Genomic DNA, 14148 nt, shown 5'->3' with positions numbered 1-14148 from the left:
TGCCTGGGCAGAGGGGCTGGGCAGGGCTGTGATGGGCAAGAGATGGGGGTGGGGGTGGGGGGGTGTTTGAGTGGTTGAGCAAAACTGGATATCCTGCGGTTAGAGTGGAGGGGAGGAGCTGAGGAGGTGTTGTTTCTTGAGTTATGTTTTTATTTTTCTTTGGCACATATATATTTATTTTACTATTTTTAATCTCCTACATGGGATGGACGAAACACCACAAACACCTGAAGTACACTCTAATCAAATGTTGTGTGATAATGCACAAAAGTAATCAGATGTTTTACTGTGGCAGATTGTGGTCAGGTGCATCCTGTTTAATTTAATTATCTATGAGATGTGTCTACAACTTGACTGGAGTTCACCTGTGGAAAACTGGATTGATTAGACATTAGGTCTGGTGTTAGACTGCTTTGATTGGGCATTAAGAACTATTGACTGGTCACTAACAGCCAGACTTCAACACTTGTTACTGGGTCCTCTATGAGTGTTCTTTAGCACTGTAAGCTAATGATTGCTTGTGTAATCTAAAACTAAAGCCATAGAATATAATAATACATAATCCCATAATGTATTTAATTTTAAACCCACCTCCATCCCCAACAAAACTTCATTTATATCTAATTATCTGTTCTTTCATGGACTCTTATATTCAAAATAAGATTTTTAAAACTATGAGAGAAATGTGCTGCTACCATGTGGTGTAGACCGCTACGTCTAAAAGGGAAATTGCAAATAGTCAACAATAAATAATCCTAAAAACTGCAATTTGCAAGTGGCCAAATAAATCCAGCAGATCTAGAGAACAAATCTCATGGATAAACTAAAGCTAAAACCAGGCTACTCTCATCGGAGTCAAGTCGCTGAGTTTGAGAAAAGTCGGCTGCTAACCATTGCATTGTCACATAAAAGCCACACACAAGCACACACACGCTTGCAAACTAGTTGCTACTGATGCTGCTTATGTTCTGTACAGTTTCACAGATTGACAGATTTTACACAGTTTACAATAAAAACTTCCCACAAATCATCTTCATATCAGACAGTTCCAGACCTCAGGATTTGCCTCAGTGCCAGTGTTCAAGCTGTGGAGGAAGGGATGGTGGAAGACATGTAAGTTAAGTATGGTGACAGGAGCTGATTGAGAAATGACAAATGGTGATGAAAGACTGAATGACGTGGTAGAGAAACGCAGACAGAAACCAGCAGTGTGCAGCAGACGGTGGAATCTTACAGTGGAGTTAGAGTGGAGCCACACTTTGATCCAACAGTGTGTGTGTGTGTGTGTGTGTCTGTGTGTGTGTGTGTGTGTGTCTGTGTGTGTGTGTGTCTGTGTGTGGTTGTGCTTGTGACACCACTGTGTTACTTTATCACTCTAAAACTTCCCTCTCCTCTCTTTCTCTCTCTTCCCATCACCAAAATCACCGAAGGCTCAGCTCACCTTGGCCCCTGTAAAATGGTTGTGATAAATATGATGGACATTTTCTTTTAGGTTAACATGAGGTTGACATGACAGCTATTGGGCAGATTGACATGAGATGTCCCAGAGGTGCCCAGAGCATCTGATTGTCTGACTTTTCATCTAATTCCACCAACAGGTCGATTTGTTTACTTGTGTGGTGAAATATGTCACAACATATGAGATGGATTAGCACAAAACTTTGTAGATATCCATGGTTCCCTGAGGATGAATCTTAATTATTTGGTGTCACATTTTCAAAGGCACCACACTGCACTGAGAGATAGATGCATCGTGCCTGACTTACGTGCACTGTGGATTCTGTAACAGCTGATTCATTCAATAATCTGAACATGTTATCACATAATGATACACATAATGAACACATAATATCATGAGAAAGCCTCCTGTTCTATTATCGCACTGCAGGACAAACAGTATATTTACATCCACAACTCCAACCAGTCCTCCAACCTGAACAACCATGCAGGTTGTTTTTTTCAACCCTCTGATACGACCCATAGGATTGTCTCCTGAAACCATGGTTGCTATGGTTACAGTAACAAATACATGGACTGTACCAAGGGTGGCACATTGCATCTTTGTTGCAATGGTTACTTTAAAAACAGTCATGGCTTGGTTAAGTTTAGGAAAAGATGGTGATTTGGACTAAAATAAGTACAACATTAGACAATCTTTGTTGCCATGGTTACAATGATAACAACGAGGTTAACTTTGTCGAACGGTCACGGATAAGAGACACAACAAACTGCTACTTTCACATGGGAATCGAACACGGCTCTCCTGTGTCATATTCCTGTTTTGTTGACCCATCCATCCACCCCAACCTCCTCCTGTGTGGACTTTGTCGCTCTATAAACTACGTTACAGCGCTTTTCTCTTTGCTCCTGTCATAGTTACTGTGACCACTACATGTGACCTAACAACAAAATGTAACTATGGGTCATAATAACCGGCTGCACAGACGACCTGTGGGCTCGTTTTGTGTAGGAGGACAGTCTCTTTACATCTGTAATAAGGCTGTTAATGTCATTATTGCTGGTAAAATACACACATGCAACATTATCACAGCACACACACTGCACGTCTCCATCAGCATGAGACATAAACCTGCTGTGAATACTCCTTCATCCACGTATCTAATGTGAACCAAGGTAAATTTGCTTGGAGTCTGAGTCAGAAATAACTGGGGAAACAGTGTCAGCCACATTGATTCCACTTTATCCAGAGCCCTTCACTGGAAAATTTCTAATCTGGTCAATTATTACCATCATCCAGCCGTAGTCTTTGCTCAGGTATGGTCATGTTCAGGACAGCTAACACATTCAAGCTAAACTTTTCTTCATGATTAAACTGTAAAAACAAAACATTGCAACAGGACACTTTGAGGTTAAGTAAGTGAATCAAGGTTGTAGGAGTTAACAGTAAAAGATTCCCCCTCTGCCTTGTCACACTTATTTTCCTCTGTGATAATTTAAGACCAGACTGTGCCCTCTTCCTGTTTTCATGAATAAAACCTTTATTTTAGCCTTATATTTTAGGACATCTTGCCCACTTCATAAGAATATGTAAATATAAATAAATATACTCTGGCTGTTTGCTGGCCGCTGAGAATCTCCCAGGTCTTGCTCAAGCACAGGCTTACAACATTTCCAGAAGGATGTGTCAGCAATGCTGCTCCTGTTAACATCACAGAGCTTCCTCATGCTATTGTTGTTTCGCATCAGATTTTACTGGACTATTACAAAAGTCATGACAAGAAGCGTGTTGTTGTCAAAATGACAAAATTGCTCTATATCTTATGTTGCTGTGACACAATTTCTAGCATCAAGCGTAACACTGCAATTTCTGGAGATAGCAAGATAATCTATGTGGAGAAAAAAATATCATGTTGGGTGGAAGGAGGGGTTGAACCTCAGGCCCTCCTCAGCATCATTAATCCCCCCCACATCTCATAGTAACAAGCTGCTTTCACAGGTGCACTGCAACCCTGACCTTTTCTGTACATTACAGAGGAGCTGTACCTGAGAAGCCACATGTTTGAATCAGTTGGACCAGACATTAACCAGACGTTACCCTGCCAGCTCTCTGGTACAAAGTCCATGTTATGTCCTTTTGAGCCAACGTGTGAATCAAGCTGATGGTTGTCCAGAGAATTCAGTGAGTGAGAGAGTGGGTGTGTTGACGGTGTTTCCATCAAGTCTCCTGCACGCTCATCCCAAATACCACCTGGCTGCTGTTGGCACGCCAATGATACAATAATTTTAAGGTAGGACACTTTACATAAGCAAATCCTTTTTGGGAAACAGTCTTCACAAAGTAGCAGAGTCTTGTTGTGGCTTCTACACTAAAGAGTGTGTACACTACTTCATAGCAACCAAATAGCCTGCTTTGACACATTTACAGACATTTCTTTTGACTTTATCATTCTGAACAACGGGCTCGTCCGGGATTTGAACCCGGGACCTCTCGCACCCAAAGCGAGAATCATACCCCTAGACCAACGAGCCGCTGATTAAACTGTTTATCACAGTAAAAATCTCACACACCCTTTGATTTACAGTGTTTATTCTCCATTTCCATTAGCACTTGTTATAGCATTAAGCGTGACAATGCAACACAATAATAAAGGTGGTGCTTGTACTTTACTGAAGTAGCTAAGTCAATTTTATAAAACACAACCCATCACAAAATAGCAGAGTCTGGTCATCACTTTCAGATGTCTATGAATATTTCTGCTCCAAACATCTCAGATTGTTTCATTGAAATAACTATGTGAGGAGATACACAACCAGACCTCAATGAAAGAATAAATGAGCTGTTAGAGGAGACTTCTTTTCTGTAGAATCTTGTTTTGGATTGTGTTAGGACGGACATGATGAAAAAGCTCATTGAGTACATCTCCTCTGACATGCTTGTAGACATCTTGAATGGTTAGAGGAGAACAATGAAAACCTTAATAAACCAGAATAACTTCTAGTTCCATTGCAAATATCCCACATCACAATGCCAGATAGTTATATCCATTATTTTAATTGAATTATCTTTAAATTAAAAAAAAATGTATGTGCAGACTTTACTGAAAATGGTTGGGAACACTCATTGCCAACTATTGCCAACACATCCTGAGATGAGGGGGCAGACAGGGGCAAAAAAGTGGGCTGGGAAATTGTCTCTAGTCAGCCGTCTCTCTAGACAAAGCGTTTTAATGGCTCATGAAATTGAGGGACCCCTAGCGGCAGAAGTTACATACTGAGCGTTTAAAATGGACTCTTTCAGTGTTACATTAACACTGCCGAGTGTAGTTGTTATTGCTTACCGTGTATGAGTTGTTATCATTTTCACCAGAGACACATTTCTGCTCCAAACATCTCAGATAGCTTCATTAAAATGTTTAGATAACTATGTGAGACAGACATTGGCCCTTAATGAGACTCATAACATTCTGTACATGACCAAACAGCTAATCTCTTCAGACATGTTACAGATATTGTTTCATAGGAGGTGCCTTTTTAGGCTTTGGAGGAAGTAGCCTTTCATTCCGAGGAAGGGGCTCGTCCGGGATTTGAACCCGGGACCTCTCACACCCGAAGCGAGAATCATACCCCTAGACCAACGAGCCGCAGGGATGCGAACAAAAATCTCTTTAAAACTTTACAGGGCTCATGGCACTGCAACTAATGACCTGATTTTACTTTACTTAAATATCCATTTTGTATAACAAACCCCTTCTACAATGGTGTCCAGCAGAGACCTGATACAGTACCCTGCTAAGGATTTGGAGTTGTGCGCCACTGTTTTTGTTTACCTTATTCAAACAGTTTATGTTAGTTTTTTCTCTAATTTGTGACCAAGTCAAAGTAATATGTTTTATACTTTATTTTGTTAAGAGGGATGTAAAAAGACATACTTGTAACAATGTTACTCTACTGTTCTAGTCCTAAGAACGGGCTCGTCCGGGATTTGAACCCGGGACCTCTCGCACCCTAAGCGAGAATCATACCCCTAGACCAACGAGCCACAGCAAACTTAGCTGTATCTCAATAAAAATCTGAAATTCTGAGCTCAACCCTAAAATACGACCAAAACCCTTCACAAAGAAACAGAGTGTAGGTGTGGTTCATTTTCATCTTTCAGATGTCTGTGAGTTGTTAGCTTTTTCACTTGAGACACATTTGCGCTTCAAACACATTGCTTCATTTAAATAACAACGTGAGGCATAAAGAGACACACAATCAGTCCTTAATGAACAGTTAAAGGAGACGCATTATATCCTGAACAAGTCAGAGAAACACAATACATTAGATTACATTGCCTTAGGAGGAAACATGACCAGAGAGGTCACAGAGTGCATCTTCTCTGCCATATTTGTAGTGGTAACAGGTGAATTTTAGGATTTTTCTAACAGCCGTTTCTCCTCTTGCTCATGCAACGGGCTCGTCCGGGATTTGAACCCGGGACCTCTCGCACCCTAAGCAAGAATCATACCCCTAGACCAACGAGCCACAAACTGGAACCTATTTATGACAAGAATGATCTCACACACCCAGTTTATTTGGAACGCTCATGTTCATTGTCATTAATAGTCATTAAACCATCAGTGGTGGCACTGCAACACAGTCATACTTGGTACTTGTAGTTGACTTAAAAAAACATTTTATAGAACAAAGCTTAGCAGAGACTTGTTGTGGCTCCTTGTCCTGTTTCAGATGTCTAGGAGTTTCACTAAACAGACATATTCCTCTAAATCTTTGATTCTGATTGTTGCATTTGAATAACTGTTTGGTACCCAAAGAGATAAAACTATCCAGTATTAAAGTCAAAAATAAAGAATTGACAAGAAGCATTGTGCTCCATCCGTCTAGCAGACTTCCAGAGACACAGCGAGACACATTGAAGGTGTTCTGGCAGCATGTGGGGGCCCAACACTTTACTATGTGAGGTTATGTTAGTTTTTCCTTTAATATGTGACCCTTCTGTACATGCTAGTTTATAACATCCAAGTAACACAACCCACTAGTTCATCTGGTAGGTCTACTGTCATGTCTTTACAGACATTTCTGCTGTCTTTGCTATTGATCATTTTCGTATCATTTTAAACATCAGACTTGTTTGGCATTTGAACTCACAAACACTTGCACCCAAAATGAGAATCTAAATAAACCAGTTGAATTTGAAAGCTGAAAGAAAAATCCTAGTTGTTGTTGCTTATCATCTATAAGTCGTTACATTTTTGACTAAAGAAACATTTCTGCTGCAAAACATCTCAGTTGTTTCATTTTAACATTTACATAACTATGGGATACCTAAAGAGATACGGAACTTAATGAATGGTTAGAGGAGACACAAATTTCACAGTAAGAGCCAGACAAACATAGATCCTATTGCCTTGGGAGGAGACATGTCCAAATAGCTCACCTGCCCTGACATATATATACACATTTTCATGGTGGGGGGCATTTTTGGGATGTACCATTACTTTACTCTTGTAAACAAGACTCTACCAGAGAGAAACACATCATTACTTCCTGTCATTTTACTATACACTTCCTCTGAGGGTTTTGTTCACAGCCATGAAGGCAATAACAGGCTCATCCGGGATTTGAACCTGGGACCTCTGAGACCCAAAGAAAGAACCATACCCCTAGACTAACGAGCCACTGATGTCTTTTTCACAGGGCTGATGTTAATTGCCATGAAAGTAAAAAAAAACAAACAAACAAAAACAAAAAGAATCAATCAAGAGGTATGCTGCTCCATCCCTCCAGTAGAGCTCAGAGACTTGTAGAAGCAATACCAAGACACACTGAAGCTGTTCTGGTGGCTCAATGCTTTACTAAGAGAGTTTATGTTAGTCTGACCTTTAATTTGTGACCGTTCTGAACATGCTAGATTGTAACATCCAAAAAACACATCCCACTACTTCATCTGGTAGGTCTGCTGTGACATATTTACAGATGTTTCTTCTGACTGTATCATGTTGCTAATGACAGTTTCTGTATAATTCTAAACACGTCCGTGATTTGAACTGAGGATCTCTCAAACCCTGTTTGACATTCATACCAAAATACACAAACGAGCCTCTCATACAGGGCAATTTAGGACTAGCAAGCTCTCACACATCCTGTTTATTTACGGTCTTAATTGAAGCCATTGCCAATCGTGGCATTGCAAAAGGGTCATAAACTTGGTACTTGTAACTCACTTGTAAAGTATTTCTGTGTAATACTTCATTGCACTCCTACTTTACTTTAAGAGGGAAATATACATATATGTTATATATGTTATATATGTTACTATTTTTATCATAGCATAAAAAAATAACAATACAAAAGATGATGCATTTTTATAGATAAAACTACAGTGTGTATAGGAGTCTTGATAAATGATGCTTATATGTATATTTATTTATGATATATTTATATTTATAATATTTATATCAAGGCACTTTGATAAATATGGTTCTTCGACAGCACCAACATCAATGACAAACATGTAAGTGTATGTGAACTAACACAACTTTGAAAGGCAGTGGGAGTGTATATTTCTATTAGTAATGACGGTATGATTGAAAAATGATGACTCATGGCCAGCTCAGTCATGGCACAGGCAGACAGGATTGCAACAGCATCGAGATTTGAGTTGTTCATTGTTGGACATCAATGGAAATGTCATCAAGCTGATGTGATTAAGTATACTGTGGGAAACTGGATCAAATTATAATTGCTCCATGGATCATTGTGGACTTTTCTAGCTCAGGGAATGTGATGTTCTTGTAAAACAGAAGTTGTAGTGAAGTGGTCGGCATGAGTGAGTCTGCAAATAAAGCACAGGGTTCCTGCTGCTTCCTGTGACTGATTGGTTAGGTTTAGGCTACTACTAAGACTACTTTGGTTCAAGTTTGGGAAATTCATTATTCTGAGTTTTAAAGTATTCAATAATAAACACACCTTGTGCTTCAAATCACTAATGCCTTTATCAAGATTTTTCCAACACCAGCATCTTCCCTGAACCTTCACCAAATGCTTTCATTTGCCTAGATATAACTATAAATACATTAACCATGCTTTGCTTCCATGAGTGGATATTCTAGTAAAAACAATATAATGTTAGTGAAGGTTTTGAACAGAAATTCAGTGCAAAGATTTTGCAAGATCCTGTAGGTTCAAACCATCCAGACATCGTTACATGTCTTTCAAAACGTATTTGCTAAGTTGTAGTAAAGCATATAAACATCATTTGTAAAAGAAAAGGTTGACTGAACAGTATCCTGTTCTGCACTGGGGTAATATGATTGTGAAATGTGTTTTGTCACTCTCACAAATGAAAGGATGTCTTTCAACAACCAAACAAAAACATCAAATTACTTTTTTCAATAAATGATTTGTAATACAGACATTTTTTTAAATCACAAATTACATGAGGACATCGAGGTAATACTGGTTCTGAACAAATATACTAAAGAATGCAAACACTTTATTGACCTTATGTGTTTCAGGAACAAGGCAGTGTTCCCACTGTTATTTTGCCTTAAACTTCTGTCTGCACTAGCATCAGATCAGTTCTCCCACACAGCACTGAGATCAGCTGGCCACTGATACTCACAGTGACTGCTCAGAATGTGTTGGTGTGTGGCTGTTACAAAGGTGATTTCTTCATACAAAACACTGAGTCACACTCGAGACTCATCCAGTTATACAATTACGAGACACAGTCCTGTTTATCTATGAAAAATGTTGACCATTCTGAGTAAATGCTGTGAGTGAGACCAAGTTGCCAAATGTATAGAGTGCCCCCTCCTGGCAGATATAGGACACTGCCTCTGTAGGTTCACACCAATATTAGAATTTACATTGAAACAACTGGACAATGACCCTCAGGAGTGGCTTAGGGACAGCTCTATGAATGTCCTTGAGGGGCCCAGCCGGAGCTCTGTCATAAGATGTAATTTTTTATCAACTTGATTCAGTCCATATTTTATTGGACTGAATCATGAATCCAGTGCTGTGTTTGAAAATATGTTCTGTGTTGGTTTACAGTAAAAATTATGTGTTTACACACATTTTGATTGTGTATTGTGGGTGATTAACCTTCATTCTCTTCACAGTACCTTCCATTTCAGTGGCCTCAATACAAAGTCCCAGGACCAGCAGCAGCAGCTGTCAGTGCACACACCTGGTAAGACCCTTGTTAACCACACAGTAGACAGCTGGCTTAGCTGCATCACTGTGATATCAGTGCTGGACCAGTCACAGTTGGACTTTGTCATATTTCAGTTCAACTCCAACACAACAATGACACATTTTAGAACAATTTAAATAGAACAATAATCAGTATTAATGTCAGAGTAATAATGTCAGAGTTTCAGGTGTCATGCTGAGCTTGACTTCACCTTATGATTAAACTTCTTGCAGGTTGATTAGACCAGTAAATCAACAAAGCTGACAAAATTTTCTTTTACTGATGTGAGTAGGTGTGAGACAGGTTTCACATTCTAACAGCTGTGTCTTAACTAAAAGGTGATCTGTTATTCTGTAATAACAGTAACATCCACCACTGAAGGTTGGAATAGTTAGGGACTGTTTGTACTGCAGGTTTGAGTCCTCAAAACCAGTTTAAATGAGCAGAATCAAAAACCTACAATTCACAGGTAGATGTAATTACATCAAATGGGTCATTTTTGATAGTGAGTCAGTTAGAGATAAAAGCTTGTTCAAATCATGTTCACATGAACACACACTCTGACCTCTGTGACCCCCTCCGGGAACATTCATTCACATTCAATCTTGATCAACTTTTCTGTTGATTTCATTATTGAACACTCCTACTGTTTACAATATGTAGAAGGATAAGAGCTAGTACCATGGACCTGATTTTGTGCACTGTGTCCTCTTTTAAGATGGACAGACAGATGATTCCATTTCCACTACGATGTTTAATGACCTCTGACCTTTTGCTGTCCATATTAGTATGTGGTACTGCTCTTAGACAAGACTGTATGAAACTTGTCTTGTTGTGAGTTTCATGTTAACATGACATATATCCTGAGAACTCCACCTGTGGTGTTGTACATCACATTTCAGCATAATATTTACTGGTGTCACAGTTTATGGACCTAATGCGAATGTGTATTTATAAAGCTAAAGAGAAGAAACAACTTCCCTAAATGGCCCTGGGAGATCAATGCACTTTATGAGCTTCTTTACAAATAAAATTGTCTCTGTTAGAGAAAAAATTCACCATCTCCTCCCCACAGCTGGCTCAGATGTACTGTCCAGTTCAGCAGCCTCAGAGTCCACTGTAACTGGTTAATATTTTGACTGTTTTACTCCTGTACATCTCTCTGAGCTCGTTTCAACAGTTTCGTCATCTAAACCATCGACTTGTCTTCTTGACCCCGTTCCAACAAGGCTGTTCAAAGAAGTTTTTCCTTTAATCGACAACTCTATATTAAGTCTGATTAACTTATCTTTATCAACTGGTTATGTACCGCAGGCTTTTAAAGTTGCAGTAATTAAACCTCTACTTAAAAAGCCTACTCTTGATCCTGATGTTTTAGCCAATTATAGACCTATATCCAACCTCCCCTTTATTTCCAAAATCCTTGAGAAGGTTGTTGCAAACCAGTTATGTGATTATTTGCACAGAAATGGTTTGTTTGAAGATTTTCAGTCAGGTTTTAGAGTCCATCATAGCACAGAAACAGCTCTGGTTAAGGTTACCAATGATCTCCTCATAGCCTCAGACAATGGACTTGTCTCTATACTTGTCCTACTAGATCTTAGTGCTGCATTTGATGCCATCGATTATAAGATTTTATTACAGAGACTAGAACATATGGTCGGCATCAAAGGAACCACACTAAGCTGGTTTAAATCATATTTGTCAGATAGACTCCAGTTTGTTCATGTTAATAATGACTCCTCTATCATCACAAAAGTCAGTCATGGAGTTCCACAAGGTTCGGTGCTAGGACCAATACTCTTCAGTCTATATATGCTTCCTCTAGGAAACATTATTAGGAGGCACCAGATAAATTTCCATTGTTACGCAGATGACACCCAGCTGTACTTATCCATGAAGCCAGGTGAGACTAACCAGGTAGCCAAGCTTCAGGTGTGTCTTAAGGACATAAAACCTGGATGACCAGTAATTTCTTACTCTTAAATTCAGACAAAACTGAAGTTATTGTAATTGGCCCAAAACACCTCAGAGATACACTATGTGATAATATACTGACTCTGGATGACATCACCTTGGCCTCCAGTGCTACAGTCAGAAACCTTGGTGTCATTTTTGACCAGGACTTGTCCTTTACTTCACATATAAAGCAAGTCTCTAGGACAGCCTTCTTCCACCTGCGCAATATTGCTAAAATCAGACCCATTCTGTGTCTAAAGGATGCTGAAAAACTAGTTCATGCATTTGTTACCTCAAGACTGGACTACTGTAACTCTTTATTGTCAGGATGTCCCAAAAATTCAGTAAAAAGCCTCCAATTGATCCAAAATGCGGCAGCACGAGTACTGACAGGAACTAGGAAACGAGATCACATCTCTCCTGTGTTAGCCTCTCTGCATTGGCTCCCTGTAAACTCCAGGATAGAATTTAAAATCCTCCTCCTCACCTACAAAGCCATTTATGGCCAGGCACCATCATACCTTGGAGAGCTTATAGTTCCCTATTTTCCCAATAGGACACTTCGCTCTCTAAATGCAGGTCAACTTGTGGTTCCCAGAGTTTGTAAGAGTAGAATGGGGGGCAGAGCCTTCAGCTATCAGGCTCCTCTCCTGTGGAACCAGCTCCCAGTGTGGGTTCGGGAGGCAGACACCCTCTCTACCTTTAAGATCAGGCTTAAAACTGTCCTGTTTAGTAAAGCTTATAGTTAGGGCTGGCTCAGGTATGTCCTGACCCATCCCTTAGTTATGCTGCTATAGAGCTAGACTGCTGGGGGATTCCCATGATTCACTGGGCGCTCTCTCTCTATTTCTGTCTCTCTCCCTCTCTCTCTCTCGATGACTTCATGCCATTAACTTTGTATTTTTTTCTCTCCCGTAGTTTGTGCTTCTCCTCTCTCTCCCTCTCTCTGTCCTCATTCTGCAGGTCTCTCTGCCTCGGGAGCAGCAGGACCCAGATCCACCACTACTCATCTTTACTATTAACCACTGTTACCTGTCATTATTATTGATAACACCATTACCTACACAGCTGTTCCTGGTCTCTCTCTCTCTCTCTTCTCTCCTCTCTCCTCCCCCCACCCCCTCTTTTTATCTTCCCCTAAACCCAACCGGTCGAGGCAGACGGCCCCCCACCCTGAGCCCGGTTCTGTTGGAGGTTTCTTCCTGTTAAAAGGGAGTTTTTCCTCCCCCCTGTCGCCAAGCGCTTGCTCTTTGTGGGAACTGTTGGGTTTTTCTTTTTAACAAAGTAAGGTCTTGACCTTACCCTGTAAAGTGCCTTGAGATAATGTATATTATGATTTGGCGCTATACAAATAAAATTGAATTGAATTGAATACTTAAGTAAGAAAACACATGCAAAAAATTCAGAAAACAACTTTATCCACTGACACATGCATTGCAAATACTCACAGCACAACCAAACACAGGATACAGAATTCTTTATTCTTTTTATCTTAATACTGGAGAGTTTTATCTCTTTGGGTATCAGACAATTATTTACAACAATCTGAGAAGTTCAGAGTGAAACTTCTAAAAACTCACACATCTGAAACGTAACAAGGAGCCAAAGTTCATTACTGTGTTGCAGTGTCACCCTTGAGGTTTTCACTAATATTACTGGCAATGAAGATAAGCCCGGTGAAAAAGGTTTGTGAGAGATGGGATTATCTGGGGCTTGTGGGTCTAGGGGTATGATTCTTGCTTGGGGTGCAAGAGGTCCTGGGTTCAAATCCCAGATGAACCCTTTGTTTGCATTAATTAATAGATGTTAGCAAAACCCTCAATATATCAGAGTAAATGTTATTCTGACCATGAGTATGTCAGAGATGTATCCTGTGACTCCTTTGACATGTCCTTCCCTACACTATATGATCTAATAGGTGTTTCTTTGATTTGTACATGGAATAATGATTCTTTCATTAATCTCTGATGGTGTATCTCTTTAGATACATACATAGGTATTTAAATGAAACAATGTTTGGTGCAGAAACATTTAAAATTATACAGAAATAACCATTGGCAGAACCCTCAAATGCACCTGTCCATGAAATGAAAATTGTGAAATGAAACTGTTCCCATCTTAGTAATATGCAGCAGAAACACCTTTGTAAGAATTTTTTTCATTAAAAAACTGGTTTAACATATAATTTTCCTCCATTTAGAGTGTCTTAAAATAGACTATAAAACAATTAGAGAGGTAAATTACAAACATTGCAATGCCATTGTAATCAGTGGTGGTTCACACATACACAAACACACACATACTTTTTTGTAGTCGTTACCCCCTCAACAAAACACACCATTTTGCACAAACTAACTTTTTATTAAATATCAGAACAACATGTACAGTGATAATACCAAAAATATATACAATCACAAATACAAATTGTAACAAGTCCTTCATCACACAAGTAGAATAACACACTGAAGAGAATCTAATTATTATTACTTATTATTACTTCATCGACACACCGTCAACCAAGAGTCAAG

The 14148-nt window shown here is 39.5% G+C and overlaps 4 non-coding genes across 4 annotated transcripts; all 4 read right to left on the bottom strand.

Annotated features, from left to right (window-relative positions):
- Positions 1-3918: 3918 nt before the first annotated feature.
- Positions 3919-3990, bottom strand: trnap-ugg (transfer RNA proline (anticodon UGG)). The gene has a single exon. It is a non-coding gene; the product is annotated as a tRNA-Pro (tRNA).
- A 1040-nt stretch (positions 3991-5030) lies between these two features.
- On the bottom strand, positions 5031-5102 carry trnap-cgg (transfer RNA proline (anticodon CGG)). Its single transcript has one exon. It is a non-coding gene; the product is annotated as a tRNA-Pro (tRNA).
- A 326-nt stretch (positions 5103-5428) lies between these two features.
- On the bottom strand, positions 5429-5500 carry trnap-agg (transfer RNA proline (anticodon AGG)). Its single transcript has one exon. It is a non-coding gene; the product is annotated as a tRNA-Pro (tRNA).
- Positions 5501-5913: 413 nt separating this feature from the next.
- Positions 5914-5985, bottom strand: trnap-agg (transfer RNA proline (anticodon AGG)). The gene has a single exon. It is a non-coding gene; the product is annotated as a tRNA-Pro (tRNA).
- Positions 5986-14148: the final 8163 nt, after the last annotated feature.

Source organism: Trachinotus anak, unplaced genomic scaffold, assembly GCF_046630095.1.
Source record: "Trachinotus anak isolate AG129_WGS33_773 ecotype Australia unplaced genomic scaffold, CSIRO_AGI_Tana_v1 ptg000028l, whole genome shotgun sequence".
Classification (NCBI taxonomy): Eukaryota; Metazoa; Chordata; class Actinopteri; order Carangiformes; family Carangidae; genus Trachinotus; species Trachinotus anak.
The sequence above is the reverse complement of the archived record's forward strand: the minus strand, read 5'-3'. Positions and strand labels throughout refer to the sequence as shown.